Raw genomic sequence first — 20,141 nt, forward strand, 5'->3', positions numbered from 1 at the left:
TCTCCGTGTCTCTACCTTCCTCTTTAAACTTACCTTCTCCACTATGGGCAACCTTCTGCCATCCATTCCTCCCTCTTCCCCCTTAGCCTGTGTTCTTAAAAATCTAAAACCCCTTCGACTAACATCTGACCTAAAACCTAAATGTCTTATTTTCTTCTGTAATACCACTTGGCCCCAATACAAACACGAAAATAGTTCCAAGTGGCCAGAGAATGGCACTTTTGATTTGTCCATCCTACAAGATCTAGATAATTTTTGTCATAAAATGGGCAAATGGTCCGAGGTGCATGACATCCAGGCATTCTTTACACATCAGTCACTTCCTAGTCTCTGCTCCCAATGCAACTCATCCCAAATCTTTCTTCTTTCTCTCCTGTCTGTTCCTTCAGTCTCCACCCCAAGCTCTGAGTCCTTTGAATCCTCCTTTTCTACGGACCCATCTGACCTCTCCCTCCTCCCCAGGCTGAGCCAGGTCCCAATTCTTCCTCAGCCTCCGCTCCCCCACCCTATAATCCTTCTATCACCTCCCCTCCTCACACCCGGTCTGGCTTACACTTTTGTTCCACGACTAGCCCTCCCCCACCTGCCCAACAATTTCCTCTTAGAGAGGTGGCTGGAGCTGAAGGCATAATCCAGGTTAATGCTCCTTTCTCTTTATCTGACCTTTCCCAAATCAGTTAGCGTTTAGACTCTTTTTCATCAAATATAAAAACCCAGCCCAGTTCATGGCCCGTTTGGCAACAACCTTTAGACGCTTTACCACCCTAGACCCACAGGGCCCAGAAGGCTGTCTTATTCTCAAAATGCATTTTATTACCCAGTCCACTCCCGACATTACAAAAAGCTCCAAAAATTAGATTCCGGCCCTCAAACCCCACAACAGGACTTAATTAACCTTCTCTTCAAGGTGTGCAATAATAGAGAAGAGGCAACCAAGTGGCAATGTATTTCTGAGTTGCAATTCCTTGCCTCCACTGTGAGAGAAACCCCAGCCACATCTCCAGCATACAAGAACTTCAAAATGCCTAAACCACACCAGCCAGGCGTTCCTCCGGGACCTCCTCCCCCAGGATCTTGCTTCAAGTGCCAGAAATCTGGCCACTGGGCCAAGGAATGCCCACAGCCCAGGATTCCTCCTAAGCCGTGTCCCATCTGTGTGGGACCCCACTGGAAATCAGACTGTCCAACTCACCTGGCAGCCACTCCCAGAGCCCCTGTAACTCTGGCCCAAGGCTCTCTGACTGACTCCTTCCCAGATCTTCTCAGCTCAGCGGCTGAAGACTGACACTGCCGATCACCTTGGAAGCCTCCTGGACCATCACAGACGCTTTGGGTAACTCGTACAGTGGAGGGTAAGTCCGTCCCTATCCACTCCACATTACCTTCTTTTCAAGGGCCTGTTTCCCTTGCCTCCATAACTGTTGTTGGTATTGATGGCCAGGCTTCTAAACCTCTTAAAACTTCCCAACTCTGGTGCCAACTTGGACATTATTTTATGCACTCCTTTTTAGTTATCCCCACCTGCCCATCTCCCTTATTAGGTCGAGACATTTTAACTAAATTATCTGCTTCCCTGACTATTCCTGGGCTATAGCCACACCTTATTGCCACCCTTTTCCCCAGTTCAAAGCCTCTTTCACATCCTCCTCTCATGTCTCCCTACCTTAATCCACAAATATGGGATACCTCTACTCCCTCCTTGGTGACCGATCAGGCACCCTTTACCATCCCATTAAAACCTAATCACCCTTACCCCACTCAGTGCCAATATCCCATCCCACAGCAGGCTTTAAAAGGGTTAAAGCCTGTTATCACCCGCCTGTTATCACCCACCTGTTACCACATGGCCTCTTAAAGCCTACAAATTCTCCTTACAACTCCCCTATCCTACCCATCCAGAAACCGGACAAGTCTTACAGGTTGGTTCAGGATCTTCGCCTTACTAACTTAATTGTCTTACCTATCCATCCTGTGGTGCCAAACCAATAAACTCTCCTATCCTTAATACCTCCCTCCACAACTCATTACTCCATTATTGACCTCAAAGATGCTTTCTTCACTACTCCTTTGCACCCCTCATCCCAACCTCTTTTTGCTTTCACATGGACTGACCCTGACACCCACCAATCTCAGCAACCCACCTGGACTGTACTGCTGCAAGGCTTCAGAGACAGCCCCCATTACTTTAGTCAAGCTCTTTTTCATAATTTACTTTCTTTCCGTCCATCTGTTTCTCACCTTATTCAATATATGGACATACCTTCTTGTTCAGCCCCAACCTCGTGACAGACACCAGCCCTCTAGGTGACTGTCTTCCAGTCCTCCAGCAGGCTAGACAGGAAATTCACCAGGCTGCTAATCTTCTCTTGCCTACTCCAGACTCCCAGCTATATGAAGACACCCTAGCTGGATGATCAGTTCTTGTTACGAATCTGACCCCTCAAACTCTACAACCTCGACGGACCGGACCCTACTTAGTCATCTATAGTACCCCAATTGCCATCCACCTGCAGGACCCTCCCCATTGGGTTCACCATTCCAGAATAAAGCTGTGTCCCTCGGACAGCCAGCCTGATCTCTCCTCTTCCTCTTGGAAGTCACAAGTACTCTCCCCTACTTCCCTTAAACTTACATTTCTGAAGAACAGCAATAACCCTTATGAGCCTAATACATCGCTTCATTCTATTAGGTCTATTGGTCCTTACCCTGCTTTTTACAACAGGGCTTTATGCAATCACCCCCACTACTTGGACTGCACCCCAAAAACTTGTCATTCCTACTATCTTCTGTCTAATCATACTCCTATTCACCATTCTCAACTACTCGCAAATGCCCTGCCCTTGTTTACACTGCCAGTTTACACTTTTCCTCCAGACCATCATAACTGATATCTCCTGGTTTTACCTCAAATCACCACCCTTAACTCTCTCTTGGAGTGGATAGAAGATCTTCAGTGGCAAGGTACACTCCAATTCTTCTATTCTGATGAAGTCCTTTTTTAACTTTTCTACTCACTCTTATCCTTGCCCCCATTCTCCAGTCACTCTCTACCTCTCCCTAGTTACCTCCAGCACACTATCAATCTCACCCACTCTCTCCTCACTGCCTCCAATCCTTCTCTGGCAAACAATTGTTGGCTATGCATTTCCCTTTCTTCCTTCTCTTATACAGCCATCCCCGCTCTACAGGCCAACTGGGCTACCTCTCCTGTCTCCCTGCACCTCCAACCTTCCTTTAATAGCCCTCATCTTTACCCGTCTGAGGAACTTCTTTACTTTCTAGACAGATTTGGTGAGAACTCCTCAGACATTTCGCACCAACGAGCTGCCACACTTCTCCACATCTACTTATGGCACCTTTCTCCTTAAGTCAATTCCACCCCTGCCCCCATATTTGGACCCCTAACCACACAAACAACTATCCCTGTTGCCATTCCTTTATGCATCTCCTGACAACAGCGTACTGGAATCCCTTTAGACAACCTTCCACCGTCCAAATGTTCCTTTACTCTTTATCTCCAGAACCCAGCCACACACATTACCAAACAGATGGGAGCATTCCAACTTCACATTACTGATAAGCCTCTATCATTACTGACAAACTAAAAAACATTGGCAGTCACTATTGTTTAGGAAGACACCTACCCTGCATCTCACTCCAGCCTTGGCTACCCTCCCCCTGCTCATCTGACTCTCCTCCTAGCCCCTCCTCTTGCTTGCTTATACCCAGCCCCATGAATAGCAGTGAAAGTTTACTCGTAGACACTATGCGCTTTCTCGTTCACCATGAGAACCGAACCTCTGCCTCTATGCAGTTGCACCATCAATTCCCATTACAACCTCTAATGGCTGCTGCGCCCTTGCTGGGATTCTGGGTGCAGGTCTCCTCTTTCAGTACACCCTCTCACCTTTTCACTTTACATTTCCAGTTCTGCCTGACACAAGGTCTCTTCTTTTTATGTGGCTCTTCCATCTACATGTGCCTACCTGCCACCTGGACAGGCACATGTACTCTAGTCTTCCTTACCCCCAAAATCCAGTTTGCAGATGGGAACGATCAACTCCCTGTCCCCCTCATGACACCAACACAACAAAAAAGAGTCATCCCACTAATCCCTTTACTTGTGGGTCTAGGACTTTCTGCCTCCACTATTGCACTTGGAACTGGAATAGCAGGCATCTCAACTGCTGCCGCAACATTCTGCAGCCTCTCTAATGACTTCTCTGCTAGCATTACAGATATATTACAAACTTTATCTGTCCTCCAAGCCCAGGTTGACTCTTTAGCTGCAGTTGTCCTCCAGAACCACCAAGGCCTCGATTTACTCACTGCTGAAAAAGGAGGACTCTGTATATTTCTTAATGAAGAGTGTTGTTTTTACTTAAGTCAATCTGGCCTGGTATATGATAACATCAAAAAACTCAAAGACAGAGCTCAAAAACGCGCTAATCAGGCAACTAATTATCCTGGACCCACCTGGCCACTCTCTAAAAACTGGGTATCCTGCTTCTTCCAATTGTTAGTCCTCTAATACCTATCTTCCTCCTTCTCTTATTTGGGCCTCGTGTTTTCCGATTAATCTCTCAATTCCTACGAAACCGCATCCAGGCTATCACTAATCACTCTATATGGCAAATACTGCTTTTAACAACCTGACAATATCACCCCTTACCCCAAAATCTTACTTCAGTCTACTCTCCCACTTTAGGTTGCTGCACCACCCCTAATCCCGCTCGAAGCAGCCCTGAGAAAAGTTGCCCATCACCCCTCCAGACCACCCCCAAAATTTTCACCTCAAGTTTTCACTACTCTTTCTCGTTTTAGTTCTTCATTATTAACATAAAAAGACAGGAATGTAAGGTCCTCTGAGCTGGCCACACCATGGTCAAGCCATCGTGACACTCCCCTGTCCTTGTGATAATGTACTTTGTGATATTCCCCATCCTTGTGAATGTAGTTTATAACATTCCTCCCTGCCTTGTGACAATACACCCTCCCTGCCCTTGTAAATGTACTTTGTAACATCCCCACCCCCTCCTTGTGACAATACATCCTCCCTGCCCTGGTGAATGTACTTTGTAACATCCTCCCCACCCTTAAGAATGTACTTTGTAACATCCATCCCCTGCCCACAAAAAAAATTGCTCCTAACTCCACCGCCTATCCCAAACCTATAAGAACCAGTGATAATCCCACCACCCTTCACTGACTCCTTTCTCGGACTCAGCCCACTTGCACCCAAGTGAATAAACAGCCTTGTTGCTGACACTAAGCCTGCTCAGGTGGTCTCTTACATAGACGCGCTTAACATAGATATCATGTGGAAAGCATGTAAATTATAAGAATGTACCACTTTTGTCTCATTTTATTTCTCCATTTACTGGACGCATTTATGGAAGGCACGTAACAGGTCTTTGTGGGAAGACACGGAAAGAAATCACAAAAGCAATTAAGAGAGCTCAAATAATGAGGTTTATGCAAGTTACATACAAGGATACTGCATACCTCAAAGACCCCAAAGTTTGTCACATCAATTATCAGGAATAAAATTATATAAGGTTACCACCAATAAACTTATTTTACAGTTAAAACAAAAGTTTTTCTCTTTTTTATCTCTGAATTGTTTACTTAAAGACAATTTCAATAGAAATATTTGATTTGGGGGAACTTCTAACCACTAAACAAATAGCAATTATCCTAGTATTGGATCATCTTTGTCTCCTATCACTATCATTTTCTTTCCTATTGCTTTCATTTTTATCTCTTTTCTTAGACATGGTTTAAACATTAATCAAGTTTTAACTTACTTAACACTTGTAACAAGCTTGAGTTAAGTGCTATCATTATTCTCATTGTTTTGGTCAGGACGAAATGAAATATATTCAAGCTAGGTAATTTAAGGAGCTATTTAATAAAAGGAGCATCTAAAAGGTATGGACAGAATGTAGGATAACCCCAGGGGACAGCAAAGTGCTCTGGGTTTCACAACAGTTAGGTACTGTTATCATCTTTAGACCTGAAAGATATAGAAAGGATGTAAATACTATTTCCCTAACATAGAGTGAACTATTTTGGTAAGGGCTCTTGTGGGGGATATGACCTTCATTGAAGGGACAGAGCCCTGGGACCTCATAAGAAGGGAGCTGGGGGGATAAACTCTCCAGCTCTACGCTCTTCTTTCTCTTTAATTTCCTTTGAGTGCTTCCCATTGACCAGACCCAATTTGAAGCTAAAAGTCAAGATAGCTTCTTGATGCATTCCATATAGGTCAGTCTCTACCTCCTAGGACACAAAGCAGAGTAGAGAAGGGTGGATATTGGTCTAGAGGGGCAAAATAAAAGTAGCATAATCACTTTACACTACAGTACTGCTACACCATTCTGTCTCCAGCGGTGGGAGGTTAGAAAGGTAGGTAGATAGTCAACTATTTTATGGAGCAAATAGTAAAAATGTATACAGGCCTTTTGCAAACTAACCAAAAAAATAAAAAGAAAAAGAACAGGGCAAAAAATAAAAGCTTTTTATAGGCATATATCATGTTATTTTTGGAAACCACTATTAAGAACTGTAAACTTCCTTGATTGTTACAGTGCTTAAAAGCATCCAGGAGATGGCAGCATTGGTAAGGTATTTAAAAATCAAATGTTAAAAATATTTTTCACAATTATTATTGATAGATAATGAGCTTCCTAAATGGAATAACGTTTTAAAGTATAGTTGGTCCTAAATAACTAAAAATGCAGAAATACTAAATTATTGTCAAATAATAGCGTGGCTTTATGCAGGTGGTTATTCAAGAGTACAGTCACATGACAGATAATGACAGTTCAGTAGATAATGGGACTGAAAATACAACAGATTACAACGGGGCTGAAAAATTTCTATCGCCTAATGAGGCCTAGGATAATGAGTGTGTTTGTGTCTTAGTTTGTTATTTGTTTCTTTTTTCTTTTATTTTCTTTTGAGACCTGGGTCTCGCTCTGTCACCCAGGCTGCAGTGCAGTGGTGCTATCTTGGCTCACTGCAGCCTCCGTCTCTGGGGCTCAAGTGATCCTCCTGCCTCGGCCTCTGGGGTAAGATTCCAGGCATGCACCATCACGCTTGGCTAATTTCTATATTTTTTTGTAGAGATGGAGTTTCACCATGTTGCCTAGGCTGATCTCAAACTCCTAAGCTCAGGAGATCCTCCCACCTCGGCCTCCCAAAGCGCTGGGACTACAGGCGTGGGACTATGTGGCCCGACCTGACAAAAACAAGTTTAATAACTAGAGGCAACTATTCACAAATCATATACAAAATATCATATGTGAGATGTGGTGGCTTATTAAAATCTAGATATCACAGACATCATATCAGTTATGAGGCAAAAAAAATTAATCTGCCTTTAAATGTTATTTCTAAACTGTTTTAATCATTTCCAACATTGAAACATAAATTGTTAAAGATACACATAGATGTCAATATTCTGGCCCAGGTACTTAACTGGGTACAGGAGACAAAATGCTAAAAAACAATCTGACCTTCTAAACCCTCAGCCTGAGATGGAAACAGACAACTCCATTGAATTACAATTCGATCTGACTCTAATAGCAAGGTGCCATCTAAATGGGAGGGCCAACTTGCCTAACTCCACCTTGACAGACGGGGAAGGCTTCACCAGGGAGGGAGCACGGAGCAGAGATTTTGAGAGATGAGCCTGCGTTTGCCAGGATAACCACAGGGAGAAGGCCACTGCCTGCAGAAAGAGGAGCAGGCCTAGGGGAGGGTAGACATGAAACAGCACACCCTATCCCAATGGTTAACCAGAGGCAATATTGCTCCCGGGGGAGATTTCGAAATGTCTGGTAACATTTTTTGCTTGTCACCACTGGAGGAGTGCTACTGGCAGCACTGGGTAAAGGTCAGGGATGCATCTAAACGTCCCACAGTGCACAGACAGCCAACCACGACAAATGAATTATCTGACCTCAAATACTGCCACTGTTGAAAAACTGCTGAAACCGCAAATGGCATCTCTTTGAATGGCAAGGTTACAGAGAGGAATAGAAAAAATGCAGCGATGATCCAGGAACGTTTTCTAAAAGGGGGCGGGGATAAAATTAGGGAAGGTTTATTGACACCCCCCAAAAAAATAGAAAAAAAGATAAAAGTTTAGATTTTATTGTAAATGTGAGAGAGAGCCAGACACAATCAGCTTTGCTTACTAGAAAGATTGCTGTGGCTGTGGGAAGAGAATGGACTGAGATGGCGACGCTGAGAAACAAAGAAAATTGGTATTTTAACAATTTCACTTCTCTTTTCTTTATCAAGGGGAATATCTTACAAATGAAAAAACAGAAGACTGGTAAGAGGAAATTGAAACTCTAGATTGATGTCTAGATTGTAAGAGGGCAAGTAGCTGCTCCAGTGATTTCAAGATTTGTGATGAAGATAAATTAAACTGCCATGTCTGCGCCTCACTTCCTGAATCCCTCCCTCCCACTGGCCTGCACCGCTGCCCCTCCCTCCTGTCTGGCGTGGTTCCTTAAAGCCCTGCATTTGACTCCATACCTTGGCTCCCATTCTTTATTTATCCCACCTGACTGGCAACCCAGATTTGACTTGTTCTTCCAGTTCTGACTTGGAAACTACCCATCAGCCCTTTGCGCAGATGCCGAGGGTTAGAAATGCCCCACTCCTTAGCCCCAGGCACAGTGAGACTAACCCCATAAGGGTGGCGGTGAAGGGGAGGGGAGAGTTTGACAAATCTCCTCCCAAGTGATATGAGAATTTATGGATGAGATTAGCAAAACGTTGTTAGTCCAGACATCAGAGTAAGAGCCAAATCCTGTTTCCTACAGTGTCCCCACCCCACCTCTCACCTCTACTCCTACCATCCTGCCCCTCAGTAACCCAGCCCAGCCATGCTGGCCTCCTTCTGCCTCAAAGAGTTTGCATTGGCTGATTCTGTCTAGATGAAAAACAGAATTCACTAGAGAGCTTTCATAAAATGCCCGGATCTGACCCTTACATCCTTTTATTTTTCCTTCTGGGTTTGGCTTTCTCTTTCTTCTTTCCTTCCCTTGCACTCATATCAGCACCTCTACCCCACCCCCAACTCTTACCACACCCATGTCAAGAACTGGATTTGTGTCTGTCATATTTTCTCCATGTTCACATAAGACTATTTAAGTAAATAAGAAAACCCTGAACGAAAGAGAAACATGAGGATGATAGCCCAGCTTTACTCTTCTACCCCTCCCCATCTCCTTACTATCCCTACTAGCTGGACCCAATTGGAAGCCAGAGAGCAAGGAAGCTCATTGGTGCAGGTCATGTAGGTCAGCCTCTGCCTCCTGGGACACAAAACAGATAAGAGGACCTTGAAGCTAGAGAGGAAAAATAAAGAATAACCTTTTTCCGACCACACAACTTAAGAAACAAAGCACTGGGCATGGTGGCTCACGCCTGTAAACCCAGCACGTTGGGAGGACGAGGCAGGCGGATCACCTGAAGTTGGGAGTTCGAGACCAGCCTGGCCAACATGGTGAAACCCTGTCTCTACTAAAAATACAAAATTAGCTGGGCGTGGTGGCACATGCCTGTAATATCAGCTACTCAGGAGGCTGAGGCAGAAGAATCGCTTGAACCCGGGAGGCAGAGATTTCAGTGAGCCAAGATAGCGCCACTGCACTCCAGCCTGGGCAACAGAGTGAGACTCCATCTCAAAAAAAAAAAAAAAAAAGTTATTTAAATCTTCTGACTAGGCCAGGTATGGTGGCTCACACTTGTAATCCTAGCACTTTGTAAGGCTGAGATGGGAGGACTGCTTGAGCCCAGGAAACCAAGACCAGCCTGGGCAACAGAGCAAGACCCTATCTCTGTTTTTTTTAAATTAATATATTTTATAAATTAAAAAAATAAAAAATAAAAATTAGCTGAGTGTGGTGCACAACTGTGGTCCTAGCAACTCAGGAGGCTGAGGTGGGAGGATCACCTGAACCTGAGAGGTCAAGGCTGCAGTGAGCCATGATCATGTCAATGCACTCCAGCCTGGGTAACAGAGTAGGACCCAGTCTCACAAAAAAAAAAAAAAAAAAAAAAAAAAAAAAAAACTTCTGGCCTGGTCTGGTGGCTCACACCTGTAATCTCAGCACTTTGGGAGGCTGAGGCAGGAGGGTCACAGGGTCAGGAGTTCAAGACCAGCCTGGCTAAGATGGTGAAACCCCATCTCTACTAAAAATACAAAAAAATTAGCCAGGCATGGTGGCAGGTGCCTGTAATCCCAGCTACTCAGGAGGCTGAGGCAGAGAATTGCTTGAACCCAGGAGGCAGAGGTTACAGTGAGCTGAGATGGTGCCATTGCACTCCAGCCTAGGAAACAGAGCAAGATTCCATCTCAAAAAAAAAAAAAAAAAAAAAAAATTCTATGAAAATACAAATATTGCAAACATTTTCTCTCAGTCTACAGATTACATTTTCATTTTGTATGTGGTATCTTTTCATGAAAATAAGTTTTTATTTTGTTTTATTTTTTAAGACAGGGTCTCACTGTCACACTGGCTGGAGTGCAATTGTATGATCATAGCTCACTGCAGCCTCTGGCTCCTGGTCTCAACCAATTCTCTTGCCTCTGCCTCCCAAGTAGCTGGGACTACAGGTATGCACCACCACACCCAGCAAATTTTTCTGTTTTGTTTTTGTAGAGATGGGGTCTTGCTTAGTTGCCCAGGCTGGTATCAAACTTCAAGCAATCCTTCCACCTTGGCCTCCCAAAGTGCTAGGATTATAGGAGTGAGCCACTGTGCTCCAGTCAGAAGTTTTTAATTTTAATATAGTCAAATATATCAATTCTTTCATTGACTTTAGAGTTTTATTAGAAATGGCTGTTGAAATTTATCAACCATCTTTTCAAAATCTACTTAGATTATTTAAAACTTGATAACATAGGCCGGGCACAGTAGCTCACACCTGTAATCCCAGCACTTTGGGAGGCCGAGGCGGGCAGATCATGAGGTCAGGAGATCGAGACTATCCTGGCTAACACGGTGAAACCCCGTCTCTACTAAAAATACAAAAAATTAGCTGGGCGTGACGGCAGGTGCCTGTAGTCCCAGCTGCTCCAGAGGCTGAGGCAGGAGAATGGTGTGAACTCAGGAGGCAGAGCTTGCAGTGAGCCAAGATCACACCACTGCACTCCAGCCTGGGCGAGAGTGTGACACTCCATCTCAAAAAAAAAAAACAAAACAAACAAAAAAAAACTTGCTAATATAACTAATTATACTGAGAGTTTTCCTGATATTGAACTATCCTTGAATTCCTACAATAAGTCCTAATTGGGTATTCTTTTTTTTTTTTTTTTAAGACGGGGTCTTGCTCTGTTGCCAGGCTGGAGTGCAGTGGCGTGATTTTGGCTCACTGCAACCTCTGCCTCCCAGGTTCAAGCAAATCCCCTGCCTCAGCCTCCCGAGTAGCTGGGGCTACAGGCGTATGCCACCACGCCCAGCTAATTTTGTGTATTTTAGTAGAGATGGGGTTTCACTATGTTGGCCAGGATGGTCTCAGTCTCCTGACCCCGTGATCCACCCACCTCAACCTCCCAAAGTGCCGGGATTACAGGTGTGAACCACCCTGCCCAGCCCCTAATTGGGTATTCTTTATTATTAATACCAATTTTTAACTATTGGATTATACTTACTAATATTTTTATATAAATTTTGGATCTAATTTTGTTTTTTCCTTATTAGTCTTTGGTATTAAAATCATCTAAATTTATAAAAATAATGACAGAGATGTCCAACTTTTCCATGTCTGCCTGATAACAAAGGCCTTAAATTAAGTTTATATAAAGGAATCTTCCTTGGTCAGGCACAGTGGCTCACACCTGTAATTCCAGCACGTTGGGAGGACAAAGCAGGCAGATTACTTGAGCCCAGCCAGGCATTCGAGACCAGCCTGGCCAACATGGTAAAACCCCATCTCTATTAAAAATACAAAAATTAGCCCGGCATGGTGTCCCATGCCTGTAGTCCCAGCTACTTGGGTGGCTGAGGCAGGAGAATCGCTTGAACCCAGGAGGCCAAGTTGCAGTGAGCTGAGATCACGCCACTGCACTCCAGCCTGGGTGACAGGGCAAGACTCCGTCTCAAGTAAATAAATAAAACCTTCCTAGAATTCCATCCTTTTCTGGTAAATTTTCTTACTCCCCCTTCAAATTCTTCAGTTCCAAAAAACTCTCTGACCAGGAAACACTCTGAAAACAACCTTTTCTTGGTGGCCTTAGTAAAACATACGTCTCTCACTCTAGTAAGAAGACATTCCTTCCACAGTAATCTATGCGATGATGTATGGCTATATGTTTAACTGGCTCTTAAACCAGAAAAACATGATTTGTAGCATTCGCGAATAAGCCACCATGGAAAATTTCAAGCTACCAATGTGACATAACTAAACATGGACTTGGGAAGAAATGTCCATGATTGCCTCTTGGAAGCAGTGAAAGTTAGTTCCAGCATACCACTGAATCAAGGTCCTTCCTCTACAAATGTTAGAGAGTTATGCCAGATTGTGGAGAAATTAAAATGTTACAGAAGACTGGACTTTACCCTGAAGGTAATAAGAAGACCGGACTGCCTTTAGACAGTAGAATCCTCTCCTAGGCTTTGGGCCTCAGGGCCTCCTCTCTCTGACCCCCATGCTTTGGAGTGCCTTTCTCAAATAGTTCCAAGTCTTGTCCACTGCCTGAGATCAGGCAAGGTGACAGTGGCCTCATGTCCATTGCATCCCTTCAGGGCACTCTCCAACACCCTACCTGTCATTTGGTTCCTCTTCTACTCTCCCCCAAGTGGGGTTTCCCAGATGTCCAGAGGAACTCCAGGACCCATGCTTATGCTGTGGCTGCAGTCAGCCTACTTCTAGAAAGGTGACTAGTACGAGCAGTATTATTTTGTGGGATCCCACAAGATTGAACTGCTGATTTTGAGTGACTCAAATTGTTTATATGGCCAGGGACCCTCATATAAAAAAGTATTTGCCTTTTACAGTTAAGCTGGGTATAAAGCCATAGGATTAGTGCTAAGTTAGTGTAATAAATAGGGAAGTGACTGAAATGAAATGTAGGGCTTAAGGACTGACTAATGAGTGTGAGCGTGGGGTTGGGGAAGGGACACTGTTTTAAGTCATTTATATAGAAGCAACATGAAAGCCCTCACAGCAATAATTCTGTGAAGGAACTAATGTAAAGAAAAAAAGCAACAGAGATTAAGACTCAATCTTAAAGTTGTAAACACATTTGAGAAGTGGGAGAAAGAGGAATTGAAAAAGAACATGAAGAATGGGTAGTCAAAGGGTTAAGAATTGTTAAGGATATGGAACAATCCTCATTAATGATGGTTTTCTTTTAATTAAATCATCTTTGTGGTTTTAAAAAAAAACCTTAGTATAGTGTATAAGGTCAAGTAATGAAAAACTGTTCCTAGGAGCATTTTGTAAAAACAAAAAACTGGAAACAATGAAAATACAAATGGTGGTTATAATGCAAAACTATACAGCAATAAATATGTGAGCATACACAACATTATAGATGATTCTCACAAACAATGTTGAGTGGAAAAAGCGAGGTCCAAGGAATAAAGTTCATATTAAGTTCCAAAACAGGCCAAATTAACCTATGCTGTCAATACTCAGGATAGTTGTTTACTTTTGGGAAAGAGGAAGTAGTGATTGGCAGGAACACAAAGGGAGCTTGGGGTTCGGTTAATGTTCTATTTCCTGACTTGGGGTTGCTCAGAATGTGTTCCCCTTGTCAAAATTCATAAAATCATTGCTCTATATACTTAAAATGTATGTACTTTTGTCAGTATAAACTATGCTTAAATGGAAAAGTTTATTTTATAATGTAAAAGATACCTCCAGCTGGGTGTAGTGGCTCATGCCTGTAAGTAATCCCAGCACTTTGGGAGGCTGAGGCAGGCAGATCACTTGAGCCCAGGAGGTGGAGACTGGCCTGGGCCACATGGCAAAACCCGCCTCTACAAATAAAAAATTAGCTAGGTGTGGTGGTGTGTGCCTGTGGTCCCAGATACACAGGAGGCTGAGGTGGGTGAGCCGAAATCATGCCACTGCATTCCATCCTGGGTGACAGAGCGAGAACTTTCTCAATAAATAAATAAATAAGGAGTACTTCCAACTTTCCATGGGACCCTAACCTCTAGTCCTTTTTTTTTCCTTTTTGTGGAGAACGGGGTCTTGCTATATTGCCCAGGCAGCTCTCAAACTCCTGGGCTCAAGCTCTCCTCCCGCCTCTGCCTCCCTAAGTGCTGGGATTAAAGGCATGAGTCACTGCACCCAGCCTAACCTCTAGTCTTAATTTCCAGAGGTAAACAGTATATTAACAGCGCATTATCCGGCCAGACATGGTGGCTCACGCCTGTAATCCCAGCACTTTGGGAGGCCAAGGCAGGAGGATCACGAGGTCAGGAGATCGACACCATCCTGACTAACACAGTGAAACTCTGTCTCTACTAAAAATACAAAACATTAGCTGGGCGTGGTGGCACATGCCTGCGGTCCCAGCTACTTGGGAGGCTGAGGCAGGAAAATGGTGTGAACCCGGGAGGCAGAGCTTGCAGTGAGCCAAGATCATGCCACGGCACTCCAGCCTGGGTGACAGAGCAAGACTCCATCTCAAAAAACAAACAAACAAAAAAAAAAACAGTGCATTGTCCATCATTTCTGTTCACAGACAGTATTTAAAGTGCCATGCCCTATTTCATTTCTGTTCAGTAGAAGTTAACCATCTTGTTAGTATAGACAAAGAAAATAGGAACAAATAATCCTCAAAATAACATTAATTTGTTTTTTAAAATTTAATTAGGAGTACATCCCATGGTGGGCTCCATTTTACTCAAGAGACAAACCTCTTATCCTTGGTCATGTATAGAAGAGAAAGGTAGTGACCATGCATGTATGAATGACAAGATTAGAAATTAAATTCACAACTAAGGAAAAGGAAATATTGCACAAAACTAACAGCTCATGCCAAATGACAGGAAGTGGGGCATCCCACATTTTATAAACCATTGCCAGGACATGGGACTGTATAATTTATATTCCTCAGAACCATTGCACTTCTCTTTTTTTTTTTTTTTTTTTTTAGATGGAGTCTCTCTCTGTCGCCCAGGCTGGAGTGCAGTGGCATGATCTCCACTCACTGCAAGCTCCGCCTCCCGGGTTCACGCCATTCTCCTGCCTCAGCCTCCCGAGTAACTGGGACTACAGGTGCCCGCCACGATGCCCGCTAATTTTTTGTATTTTTAGTAGAGACGGGGTTTCACTGTGTTAGCCAGGATGGCCTCCATCTCCTGACCTCATGATCCGCCCGCCTCAGTCTCTCAAAGTCCTGGGATTACAGGCGTGAGCCACCGCACCGGGCAACTTTGCACTTCTTAAGATGATGGCTGGTGCATAGTTCCTTGGGGGTCCAATTTCGCATTTTTAGTAGAGAAATGTACTTCCATACACTTTGAACTTCAAAATTAATAACATATTTCTTTTACTCTTCCAGAGATTATGGAAAGAATGCTGAATTTTATAAACAATGGCAGCACTGTCCTATAAAACAATGGACCAGTATCATTCAAGATACTCAGTGACTCAAGATTAAAGCATAGCATATTGGCATTATACGAAAATTTAGACATCACGAAGTAGTATTTATTGCATTTCGCCTGCCATCATCTGTTCCTCATTCTCTTGATAGCAACACCCTGATTTTCCTTTGGAGAAACACCCTCTTACCTATTCTGAGTTCCTGTGTTTCAAATGAAACAATTCACCCCCATCCTAGGTCCAGGAGTGGACATATGACCCAGGAACGAACAATCAACATATCCCATTTCCCTGGATCTAGTGATTATTACAAAGATATGCACATGTTCCTCCCCAGGCCAATGAGGAGCAACTGCAGAATATTTTGCTAGAATCATTGAGACAAAGGTGTTTTCTTTGCGCTGGAGTTATTAAATAATAAGAATATAATTTAGAGTTGTGAAAGGCCAGCGCATGGAAGCCTGTTTAACATGATAAGGATTGGACAGCGTCTCAATGATTTCATTTAGGTCCTGAATCCAAATGCATCCAAAAATAGTGCTATTACAGACTAAATTGTGCCCCCTCAAAATTCTATGTTGAAGCGCTAACCCCCAATGTGAGTGCACTTGGAGACAGAGCCTTTAAAGAGGTCATACTGGGCGCAGTGGCTCACGCCTGTGATCCCAGCACTTTGGGAGACCAAGGCAGGTGGATCACCTGAGGTCAGGAGTTCGAGACCAGACTGGCCAACATGGCAAAACCCTGTCTCTACTAAAAAACAAAAAATACGGCTGGTGCCGTGGCTCACATCTGTAATCCCAGTGCTTTGGGAGGCCGAGGCAGGCAGATTACTTGAAGTCAAGAGTTTGAGACCAGCCTGGCCAGCATGGTGAAACCCCATCTCTACTAAAAATACAAAATAATTAGCTGGGCATGGTGGCACATGCCTGTAGTCCCAGCTACCTGGGAGACTGAGGCAGGAGAATGGCTTGAACCTGGGAGGTGGAGGTTGCAGTGAGTCAAGATCACACCATTGCACTCCAGCCTGGGCAACAGAGCAAGACTCCGTCTCCAAAAAAAAAAAACGAAAAAAAAAAAATTAGCTGGGCATGGTGGCAGGCTACTCCGGAGGCTGAGGCAGGAGAATGGCGTGAACCTGGGAGTGGAGCTTGCAGTGAACTGAGATCGTGCCACTGCTCTCCAGCCTGGGCAACAGAGCAAGACTCCGTCTCAAAAAAAAAAAAAAAATTAGTCAGGTGTCGTGGCGCACTCTGTTGTCTCAGCTACTCAGGAGGCTGAGGCACAAGAATCTCTTGAACCCAGGAGGTGGAGGCTGCAGTGAGGTAAGATCGCAGTACTGCACTCCGGCCTGGGTGACAGAGTGAGACACCGTCACAAAAAATAATAATAACAAGAGGCCAGGCACGGTGGCTCACACCTGTAATCCCAGCACTTTGGGAGGCTGAGGTGGCGTGGATCACGAGGTCAGTAGACTGAGACCATCCTGGCTAACATGGTGAAACCCCATTTCTACTAAAATTACAAAAAATTAGCCGGGCATGGTGGCACATGCCTGTAGTCCCAGCTACTTGCGAGGCTGAGGCAGGATAATCACTTGAATCTGGGAGACGGAGGTTGCAGTGAGCTGAGATCGCGCCACTGCACTCCAGCCTGGGCGACAGAGCGAGACTCCCGTCTCAAATAAATAAATAAATAATAACAGTCCCTAAAACGTGGAATTGGCTAATTGAGGTGAGGTATAAAGTAGTGAGAATTTCCCCACTCCCCAGTTAGGAATGATTATCAATTACTGGTTTTGGGTAAAAAACGCCTGGTTAGATTGCTGCCTATTTTATATCAGGACTCTTCATGTATTAAACAATAACAAGTCTGGATGTTTGGAGACTTGATAGAATATTCACTATGTTGAAATGTTTGCTTTTTGGTAAAGTCCAGCAAGAAAGAGTCAAACTTTGTTTGAACCTAGCTGGTCTAGAAATAGAAAATATGAAAAACACAGTTTTGCCTATGGTTAATAATCCAAGATGGCCAATAATCAGTTCTGGCTTTCCAGGATTAGAATGTCAAAATTCTATACCCAAAAATAAAGTGAACGCTAAGGAGGCCAGGATACTGATATCCACAGATCACTCCCAGTTACTTCCTGTTATTCATGCCCTGGATGACAAAGGGGACAATTGTTCTCATTACAAAGAGCCAGTCAAAAGAATGTAGCCAGAAAAGAAAGGACTGTCTCACTCTGCCTCTCCACCTCGGATACAGCCATGATAGAGGTCAAGAAGCTACAAAGCAGTGGATGGCCCAAGCACCGGTTTGTTCTAAGAAACAAGATAAAAAGAATTCTGGTTTTGGTTATAACCTTGGGGAATGTGAATAGAAAACAAAAAAGTACTAACATTATATGTAAGTTATATTGCTTTAGAAACCCTAAGCCTGGCCGGGCGCAGTGGCCCATGCCTGTGATCCCAGCACTTTGGGAGGCCGAGGTGGGCGGATCACCTGAGGTTGGGAGTTCGAGACCAGGCTGACCAACATGGAGAAACCCCGTCTCTACCAAAAATACAAAATTAGCCAGCCGTGGTAATGCATGCCTGTACTCCTAGCTACTCGGGAGGCTGAGGCAGGAAAATCGCTCGAACCCGGGAGGCAGAGGTTGCAGTGAGCCAAGATCACGCCATTGTATTCCAGCCTGGGCAGCAAGAGCGAAAGTCTGTCAAAAAAAAAAAAAAAACCTGAGCCTAGCAAACAAAGACCTATGATTACTCAACATCTAAGCCAATCAATACCCAAAGCCCCCAAACCTTCCCAAAAGGTTTCTGCTAAAGAAAAAAAAAAAGAGAGGAACTCTATTCTAATGACCACCTCAAAACTTTCTTTTTTTTAATATGGAATGCTTCACAAATGACGTGCACGTAATCCCCCTAGAGGGACAATGCTAATCATCTCTGTGTAATTCCAATTTTAGTATATGTGCTGCTGAAGCAAGCATTGTTTCTTCTGTTTTGAAAACGGTAGTTTTTTACTGTGGTAATCCTGTTTTCCTTTCATTTTTGTGCAATAGATGTTTCAGGATGATCAAATATATTATTTAGCTATAGGTTCCAAAATCATAAGGCCTTTTAGAATAGTGCTATTCAAAGACTATAAAGCTATGTTGCACTTTTGCAACTATAGACATATATGTGATACTTCTGAGAATTTTTATTTAAGCCAAACAAAATAAAACAAAACACCATGATCTCTTGAACTTTGTCATTGTCACTGTACTATTTCATGGCCAAGCCAAAATTCTTTGAGAGCAGATAATAGGAAAGATAGTATTTCATACAAAGGTGAGAAAATCATGGATGGCTAGTACAGGTTAACTAAATTATGCAAAGGCATGAATTGAGATGATGACACAATAAAGACAGGAATTCGGGGCTTTCTCTGTTTTCATTCAGAGGCAAGAAAAGACTAGGCAGCAAAGCTGGGCATGGTGGCTCACACCTGTAATCTCAACACTTTGGGAGGCTGAGGCGGGAGGATCACTTGAGCCCAAGAGTTTTAGATCAGCCTGGGCAACATAGGGAGACCCCCATCTCTACTGAAAATCAAAAATTATCTGGGCATGATGGCATGTGCCTGTAGTCCCGGCTACTAGGGAGGCTGAGGTAGAAGAATTGCTTGAGCCCAGGAGGCTGAGGCTGCAGTGAGCCTTAACAGTGCCACTACCATCCAGCCTGAGTGACAGAGTGAGGCCCTGTCTCAAAAAAAAGAGACCAGGCAGCAGCTACTGACACCCTAGCTTACTACCCATCTCTGGGCACTATCTCTTATTAACCTATCTTTGAATTTTTATTAGGGTGACACCAGCAATAGTCCCATACTCCTAATCCAGGTAAGGGGAAAGACAGCTGGAGGCAGAAACAAGGAGGGAAGGGATGAAGATGGAAAAGAGAGAAAGAAAATGAATGCCAACTAGTCTTCCTCTCCTCACTTTGGCAGTGATAAAATCTTGCTCACTCCCTTTGTGCACTCTGGTAGAAAAGCAGCACATTCCATTTAGTTATGCCTCTGTCAGCACGGCAAGTGTTATTTAATTGCAGAAAACAATTTGGAGATAAGAGTAAGATTCAGGAAGGAAATTATTTTCCTTTCTTTTCAAAAATGGTACAAAAATAACAAGAACAAAACCATACTTAAGGAAGGAAGTAGATGGAACACAATAATATGGAGAACCATTATTCCTTCCCAGATTAGGCAGGAGAGCTAGGATCTAGTCCTATCTGGCCACACAAAACACATGGTTCAAGCTTTCTGGAGTTCCGTTTCCTCATCTGAAAAGGCAGGGGGTTAATTTTGTATTAAGATACTTTGAAGAAGTAATAACCATTTTTCGTGAAAGTTCAAGGGAGAATATAAAAAGAAACTAAGATTTAACAACACTTATCTTGTGCCAGGTAATTAGCACTAGGATTTTTAAAGTAGAGACTCAAACATCCTGGGTGTGTGTTTGTGTTCTGCCTTTTACTAGCTGTGTAACCTTGGGCAAGTTACCTAACTTCTCT

At 43.7% G+C, this 20,141-nt stretch overlaps 1 non-coding gene across 1 annotated transcript; it reads right to left on the reverse strand.

The window, feature by feature from the left end:
• Positions 1 to 18,472: 18,472 nt before the first annotated feature.
• Positions 18,473 to 18,576, reverse strand: LOC115930295 (U6 spliceosomal RNA). Its single transcript, XR_004066941.1, has one exon. It is a non-coding gene; the product is annotated as a U6 spliceosomal RNA (small nuclear RNA).
• Positions 18,577 to 20,141: the final 1,565 nt, after the last annotated feature.

This window comes from Gorilla gorilla, chromosome 10, assembly GCF_029281585.2.
Source record: "Gorilla gorilla gorilla isolate KB3781 chromosome 10, NHGRI_mGorGor1-v2.1_pri, whole genome shotgun sequence".
Taxonomy (NCBI): Eukaryota; Metazoa; Chordata; class Mammalia; order Primates; family Hominidae; genus Gorilla; species Gorilla gorilla.